The sequence below is a fragment of the Notothenia rossii genome (genome assembly GCF_949606895.1).
Source record: "Notothenia rossii genome assembly, chromosome: 2".
In the NCBI taxonomy this organism is placed as follows: Eukaryota; Metazoa; Chordata; class Actinopteri; order Perciformes; family Nototheniidae; genus Notothenia; species Notothenia rossii.
This window is the reverse complement of record NC_136904.1, coordinates 16,556,516-16,564,232: the sequence shown is the minus strand read 5'-3', so window position 1 is coordinate 16,564,232 and position 7,717 is coordinate 16,556,516. Positions and strand designations below refer to the sequence as shown.

Below are 7,717 nucleotides of genomic sequence, written 5' to 3'. Positions count from 1 at the left end.
CACGTAACTGTGAACCAAATTTGAAGTCACAGAAGAAGAAAAAAAGTTTTGTAGCTTGTAGAAAAAAAATGAACTTAGTGATGAAATGTTCACTTGCAGAAAAATACATATTTTTAAAATATATTTTCCATTACAACTGCAACTTGGTTATTACAACCTCTCAAATCAGTCATTACAACTTGACGAATCTGTTCTGTGGCAGTAAATCGACGAATCTGCGGTCTTGACTTTTGCTACACTTCTTGCGATAAATGTGTCGCAAAAGTAATTTTCACCTGTAGATGTGGGGGGAGGGGGGTTGGAGCGAAGGGGCGGAGCTATCAGAACGACGAGGCTCGGGTCAGTCACACAGTCACAGTCACAGTCAGGTCGAACCGGATGACTGCGGGGCTAACGGTTCGTGTCGCTACCAGTCCGCTGACATGGCGCATCAATCAACGGTAAGTTTTGACCATTACTTGCCCAGTTTTACTTTGAATATTATTATTGTGATTGAGGATTAAATCCGCTTTGAAGACCACCGTTTTATATCGTGCAGTTTAGCGGCAAAATAACGTCAGTTAGCCAGCTAACGCTAGCTTTGTTGAGTTTATGCTAGCTAAACAAGTATTGATTGTAGTCTACAGCAGTAATTAATATATTATAGCCTACTGCTTTGGCACTAACCGTTTATGAAAATAAAACCAATTGAACTGTACTGAAATAATGACAAGTTTTATAATTGTCTTGGGCTCCTGCTGTGTTTTTAAAGCCTTTGTAAATTATCCATGCTATTTTCTATTCTACCTCTCCCCACCTCTGCTGCTCACCCTCGCGTCAAAGTAAACTGCACACTGAATTCTGATTATTTATCTTTCTCTCGATATGGACATAAACGCGAGTGAAATCTGTGTGTTTTATTATATTATATAGAGTCGTTATTCATTTATGTTAAAGCTCAATAAATAACAAAGAAGACCTTTGACCGGCACTTTTATAATTTTGTACGGAAGATTTAAACTTTAATACACGTTGACTGGCGAAAAACTCTTTGTGGTTCACGACGCTGAAGTTGGCATCCGATTCGGCAGTTAAGGGGAAAGTTTAATTTACAGCGCTGAGCGAACAATCCTACGTGTTTGAACCTCTTAAATCGCTGCATAGCCGATTTATTTGGACTGGATTATCCCAGAAAATCTAACGATTATTTATAACCCAGTTTGAGATTTGTGAAACCTTTATTCTATTTGTGAAAATACAAAAAAGGGAGATTTCAGTGCTTTTTTCACATGTCGACCACATTAGACCAGGTCCTGATCTAAAACTACTATACCTAGACTCATCAGATCTCAACTGGATTATCCCACAGAGGCTAAAGATTCTTTATAACACAGTTTCAGATTTGTGAAACCTTTATTCTATTTGCGAAAATACAAAAAAGGGAGATTTCAGTGCTTTTTTCACATGTAGACCACATTAGACCAGGTCCTGATCTAAAACCACTAGACCTACACTCATCAAGGTTTCACAAATCTGAAACTGTGTTATAAAGAATCTTTAGACCCTCTGGGATAATCGAGTCCACGAAGGAGAAAAATAGTTGCTAAAACAAAACACGTTAGTGTACTTTGTTAGCAAGCTGACATTAACCTTAAACATTGCACTCATATTACTCACTGAAACCTTGTAAAGCCGGTCCCGCATGCTGGCTCTTACAGAACCGCTCCCTTTCGTGTATGTACTAGGGATGTGCATCTCCATCACTGAGGCCGATGCGATGCGCATCTCGATACGTTGCCACGATACGATACATTAACGATACATTTGAAACACCAGGCGATGCGATACGATACGATTCACCCCTGTTGCGATACAGTTCGATACGATTTGATTCAACATTATGCGATTCGGGGCGATACGATACGATTCAACACGATGCAAAAATAATGATACTTCAATATGGTACGACAGAGGATTTTTGTTTTATTCCTGATATGCAGCAAATCATACATTAACAAAAAAGTGCTTTACATATTTGGTACTGCACATCCCATCATGCCGTTTTTATTTTTTTACCTTTAAAAGCTCTGCAGAGTACAGTACAATTGTATAACACCTCACAGTTAAACAATGTAAGGATGCATTGCTCATGATTAACAATGTGCAAATAACAGCTACCATAGAGCAATGCCCATACAGCTGCCAGCCTGATGTGCTTAACACTCATTCATAGGCTAACTGAAACTTGGATGCGCTCCAGGTTGGAGAGGACGCTGGCGCTGGTTGTTCGCCGCTTCTCCAACGGAGCTAGTCTAGGGCTAGTTTAAGACTAGTTTTACATTCAATTTTAGATTGTATTTACTTATTACCATAGCTTTGTCACAGACCTTTTGAGAGTTTCTACAAGTCTGTGTGCGGTTGGTTTTGCTTACCTGCCCATCCATTACATCAACTGGTGGCGGATTAGTGACGGTTCGGTAGCCACTTTGTGTGGACGTTTTGTCCCTGTCCAGCGCTGCTGCGAGGATTCATCCCGGGCTCCTCAGCCCCGGAGCGGTGAGGCCTTTGTCGCCTGGGACCGCATCATCCACAGCCATACCAACAAGCGGCTGATCGCTGCAGCGAAGCTACCGTTCCAGTCCTCCATTCCTGTCCTGAGCCTTGGATCACGTTGGCTCTCTCCAGCGCTACTGTGCGAGATTCTATCCCGGGCTGCCCCTCAGCCCCGGAGCGGTTAGGCCTTCGTTGCCTGGGACCGCACTACTCTCCACAGCCAGCCGGCTGCCAGCCAGCAGCCCCCAGCGCGCCGGTTAGCCTAGCAAACGGCTAAAACTGTTCAGGACTTACATCCTGACCGGCATGATGCAGCAATATTCCATCTCGCGCCTGCTGGAACTAAATAAACACACCATCCCAGCCTGTGTTTCATTCATCAAAAAACTTGGACTCCTTCGCCGACCACGCTACATCCACAGAAGCACCCGCCGTCAGTTTGTTTACCTGCTGCCCGGCCACCATATTCCTTCCTTCCACACAGCTGTTCGCACCGTCGCTACTGTGACGTGTCATCAGAGCTCTGACGCTCCTCTGGTATGTAACACTGGAAACACCGCGAGAGTGCTGCAGACCAGGCAGCTGCATGGAAAACATGGAGTGGATTTCAATGGAAAATGTGGAATGGATCTACAAGGAAAACAAGGAGTGGATCTCCGTGTACTACGACCACTACAGAGATTCATTATTTCACCAACAGTTAAACTGGAACTTTTCAACACACATAAATGAACACATACTGGACAAGGACTTAGACCTCATGTGCCTCACAGAGACCTGGCACCCACCTGAGGTTTATTCAACTTTGAATAAAGCCTGTACTCCCGGCTATAGCTATATTCAAAAAGCACGCAGCACTGGGCGGGTGGGTGGTGGCTTAGCCATTTTTCACAAAAATGAGCTGGAACTAACATCTCTCCCCCTCCCCCCACCATCCTCATTTGAATGCCTTGCAGTCAAATGTAAACCACCTTTCAATCTTAAAATACTACTCATCTACCGCCCACCCAAACTGAAACCAAATTCAGTTTTCATCTCGGAAATACACAACCTCCTCACATCACTCTGCACTACATCCCCCAACATCCTAATTCTCGGTGACGTGAACATCCACGTAGACAACCCCTCCTCCCCTTTTGAATCTGAGTTTTTACAACTACTGGACTGCCTTAACCTCTCACAACACATCCATGTCCCCACACACATAAAGGGGCACACATTAGACCTAGTTATCACTGACTCAGCCCCGGTTAGTAACATACTAGTTTACGAAATGGGCGTGTCCGACCACAAGGTCATTTCCATGGAACTGCCATTTCCACCCTCCCAAACCCAAGCGTGAAATCCACTTCAGAAACTTCAAACACATCAACCCGGACACCTTGACCTTGGACCTCCATCATCTCGCCTCTGCAACCCATTCATCAGCAAATGAATCGGTGGACTACTACAACCAATCCCTGAGCAGGCTCCTTGACATTCATGCCCCAATAAAATCAAGAACAGTCACATTCTCACGCTCAGCTCCATGTTTCACCAGCGAGCTGCGGAAAATGAAGGCTGCTGGGCGTGTCCTGGAACGGCGGCTCAAGACCTCAGGGCTCACGATTTATAAAATGGCCTACAGGGAACACCAAAAGGCCTACACTAAGTCCCCCAGAGACGCTCAGTCCAACTTTTACTCAAACATCATCAATAACAGTCCCGGCAACTAAAAACAGCTTTTCTCAACCATAAATCACTTCCTAAAACCTCAACCCCCCTCATACAGAGCCATCACTGCAGAACAGTGCAACAACTTCATGGTCTTCTTCAAAACCAAAGTTGACACTATCCGTTCCTCCCTCTCCGGCCCCTCCACTCCATCTGCTCCAACTGCCATCCCACAGTCTGGGGCCTCCCAGCCTCTCTGCTGCTTTTCTCCCACCACGCAGCAAGAGGTTGAGGACACCATCCGCCGGATGAAGCCTTCCACATGCACCCTGGACCCCTTTCCCACAGCCCTGGTCAAATTACACATCCAAGCCATAAGCCCCCTGATCACCAAAGCAATAAACCATTCTCTACAGTCTGGTCACGTTCCATCAGCTCTAAAAACGGCCATTATCACTCCCCTCCTCAAAAAACCTACCTTAGACCCGGACGTTCTCGCAAATTACAGGCCCATCTCTAACCTACCATTCCTCTCCAAAGTGTTGGAAAAAATAGTCGCCACCCAACTGCAACACCACCTCAACAACAACAACATCTCCGAAAAATTCCAGTCTGGTTTCCGCTCCGCTCACAGTACTCAAACAGCACTGGTCAGGGTCACCAACGACATCCTCACTGCTTCTGACAATGGCTCCCCCTCCCTCCTCATCCTCCTGGACCTCACTGCAGCTTTTGACACTGTTGATCACACCATCCTCCTCAATCGTCTCCACTCCACCATCGGACTCTGTGACACCTCCCTGGACTGGTTCCGGTCCTACCTGACCGGAAGGACTGAGTGTGTCTCCATGGGAGGTGCTCATTCCCCCACCCAACCCGTCACTTGTGATGTACCCCAAGGATCCGTGCTTGGCCCCACCCTATTCACCCTGTATATGCTCCCCCTCGGCCGTGTCATCAGCAGGCATGGACTATCATTCCATTGCTATGCTGATGACACACAGCTCTACATAAAAATGGACCCCCCCTGTCCCCCCCGCTCTGCAGTCCCACTGTCATCCCCGTCACCATCACCTTCATCCACAATCACCATCTGCCTGGAGGAGATAAAGGCGTGGAGGAAACAAAACTTTCTACAACTCAACAGCTCCAAAACCGAGGCCATTCTCATTGGCACCCCACACCAAGTTAAATCATCCCCCATAACAAGCATCACCTTCTCCGACCAGGACCTTCCCCTCTCATCAGTTGTCACCAACCTGGGCGTCAAAATGGACCCCTGCCTCAACTATGAGACCCACATCAAACACCTCTGCAAAACATCCTTCTTCCACCTTAGAAATATAGCTAAACTCCGCCCCACCCTCACTCTTCCTGACGCCGAAAAGTTGGTCCACGCCTTTGTCTCCTCCAGGTTGGACTACTGTAATGCACTTCTCGTCGGGATCCCTAGCAAGAGCCTTCAAAAGCTCCAATACGTACAGAACAGCGCTGCTAGGATCCTGACGAGAGTGCGCAAATACGAGCACATCACCCCCATTCTCAAATCACTGCACTGGCTTCCCATCACCTCCCGGACAGAATTCAGAATTACCCTGTTAACACACCAGTGTATCCACGGAAATGCACCCCCCAACCTCAAGGAATTGATTGAACCACAAACCGCCACCCGCAGCCTCCGCTCGGGAAATACTAACAAGCTGAAGGAACGGCACACCAACCTCCGCACTATGGGAGATCAAGCTTTCTGTGCAGCTGCCCCCCGGCTGTGGAACTCACTCCCAGACCATCTCAGAGCTCCTCAACCTGTGAACACTTTTAAGAGAGCACTAAAAACCTACCATCTTAACAAAGCATTTGGTTAGCTTTTTAAGCCGGTTTTAATAACCCTGCCTCTCCTTTTTGAAATGTGTTTTTAAACTTGTTTTTTAACCTGTTTATACATTTTGACTCTTGCAAATGGTTTTCTTTATCTTTTTTTATTATGTACTGTAGCACTTTGAGGTTTGTTTCAAATGTAAAGTGCAATACAAATAACATTTATTATTATTATTATTATTATTATTATTAACTCACCAGTGAGCAGAAAGCAGTGGTTTCTATATGAACAATAAAGAATACAAATAACCTTTCACAAACAGGTATTTCATAACTGCTTACAGTAAGGAAGACATTTAAATTATTATTGGCCACAGGCTGCTGTAAACTAAACACCACTCTCTCTGACAGAACACCTCACTGAGTGATTTAACTCATATGTCTAACTTTCAGGTTTCTCTTTTCAGCTGCAGACCCCACGTCGCCTCTTTATGTGCGTCGCTAAGTTCCTCGAACTACTTTTGTACTTTAAAGCGGCTCGGCATCGTTAACAATTTGCGAGTGATTTTTCAAGTTGACCGTCTGTAGTAAATAGTGCCGCGCACATATACCATCAGGACGTTACTGATGGGGTGCGGCTGCGGAGTGATACTGTGTGTATGCAAGTCCGCATCTAGGACGGATCTATGTATCATGGCTGTAGACCTGTTAAGTAATAAAGATACCTCATACAAAGGTCTACGGATACCTTATTACTCTCCATGACTTCCGGTCAACTATATAGCATAAAGGACTTTTACACCGTCTTTCTTGAACAATCCGAAGTGTTGCCAAACGTTTGATTTGTAGGTATTTTTCGGTGCGCTGTGTTTCTCTTTCTCCTCAACTTCCGTGTGTGTTGATAACTAAGACTCTCGGCCTTCGTAGTGGCGAAGCAAATATCAAAGATCGTCTCTGCTGAGCGTTGACAAGATGAGGGGATTTTATATGAATGAATCGTTTTTTTACCGATGCAAAGACGCTACGCAATCGATGCATCGCAAGTTCAACCCAGTTCAACCCAAACTGTAGCCGATGTGCACTCTTTCAACCGGTGCACTCGCATCTTGAACGTTTATGCCGGTGCATCGATGCGAATTGGTGAATCTTAACATCTCTAGTATGTACAGCTCTCAACATGCCCAGACTTGTAGTGATTTTCACCTCTTTTTATACTTTTTCGCCTCATTCTGAAAGAAACAGGTGAAATTGACTAACGTGACAGCCATCTTTGTGATTGTGACGCGTATTGTGCGAGACCAGAGACCTGTAGTTCACTGAGCAGTTTCACACCAAAAAATTGTAACTTCACAGTTTTACGACACATTTTTATTTTTTTGACTTGCAAAATGTTCTTTTAATTTGACAAACATCATGTGTCATTCGTGGCACAATTCAAACGGGATCGAAAGATGGCTTTTCTCTCTCCATTGACGTCAATGTATAATTTTCCGCTTCCGGGGTCCCATGGGTCGGAAGTAGATGGGCGGGACTTCGCCTCTCTATTGTGGTTTTAGATCAGGACCTGGTCTAATGTGGTCTAGATTTTTAGAAAAAAGCACTGAAATCTCCCTTGTTTGTATTTTCACAAATAGAATAAAGGTTTCACAAATCTGAAACTGTGTTATAAAGAATCTTTAGCCTCCGTGGGATAATCCAGTCCAGATTTGATGAG

At 45.1% G+C, this 7,717-nt stretch overlaps 1 protein-coding gene across 2 annotated transcripts in view; it reads left to right on the top strand.

Moving 5' to 3' along the window:
• The first annotated feature begins 339 nt into the window (after window positions 1-339).
• Window positions 340-7,717, top strand: part of rhcga (Rh family, C glycoprotein a) — a 28,012-nt gene continuing 20,634 nt past the window's right edge. The window contains exon 1 of one of the 2 annotated variants that reach the window (XM_079666916.1): window positions 340-440. The gene's annotated coding sequence lies outside the window, so the exon portion shown is untranslated. The remainder of the gene's footprint in view (window positions 441-7,717) is intronic. The other variant, XM_079666918.1, reaches the window with a different exon arrangement.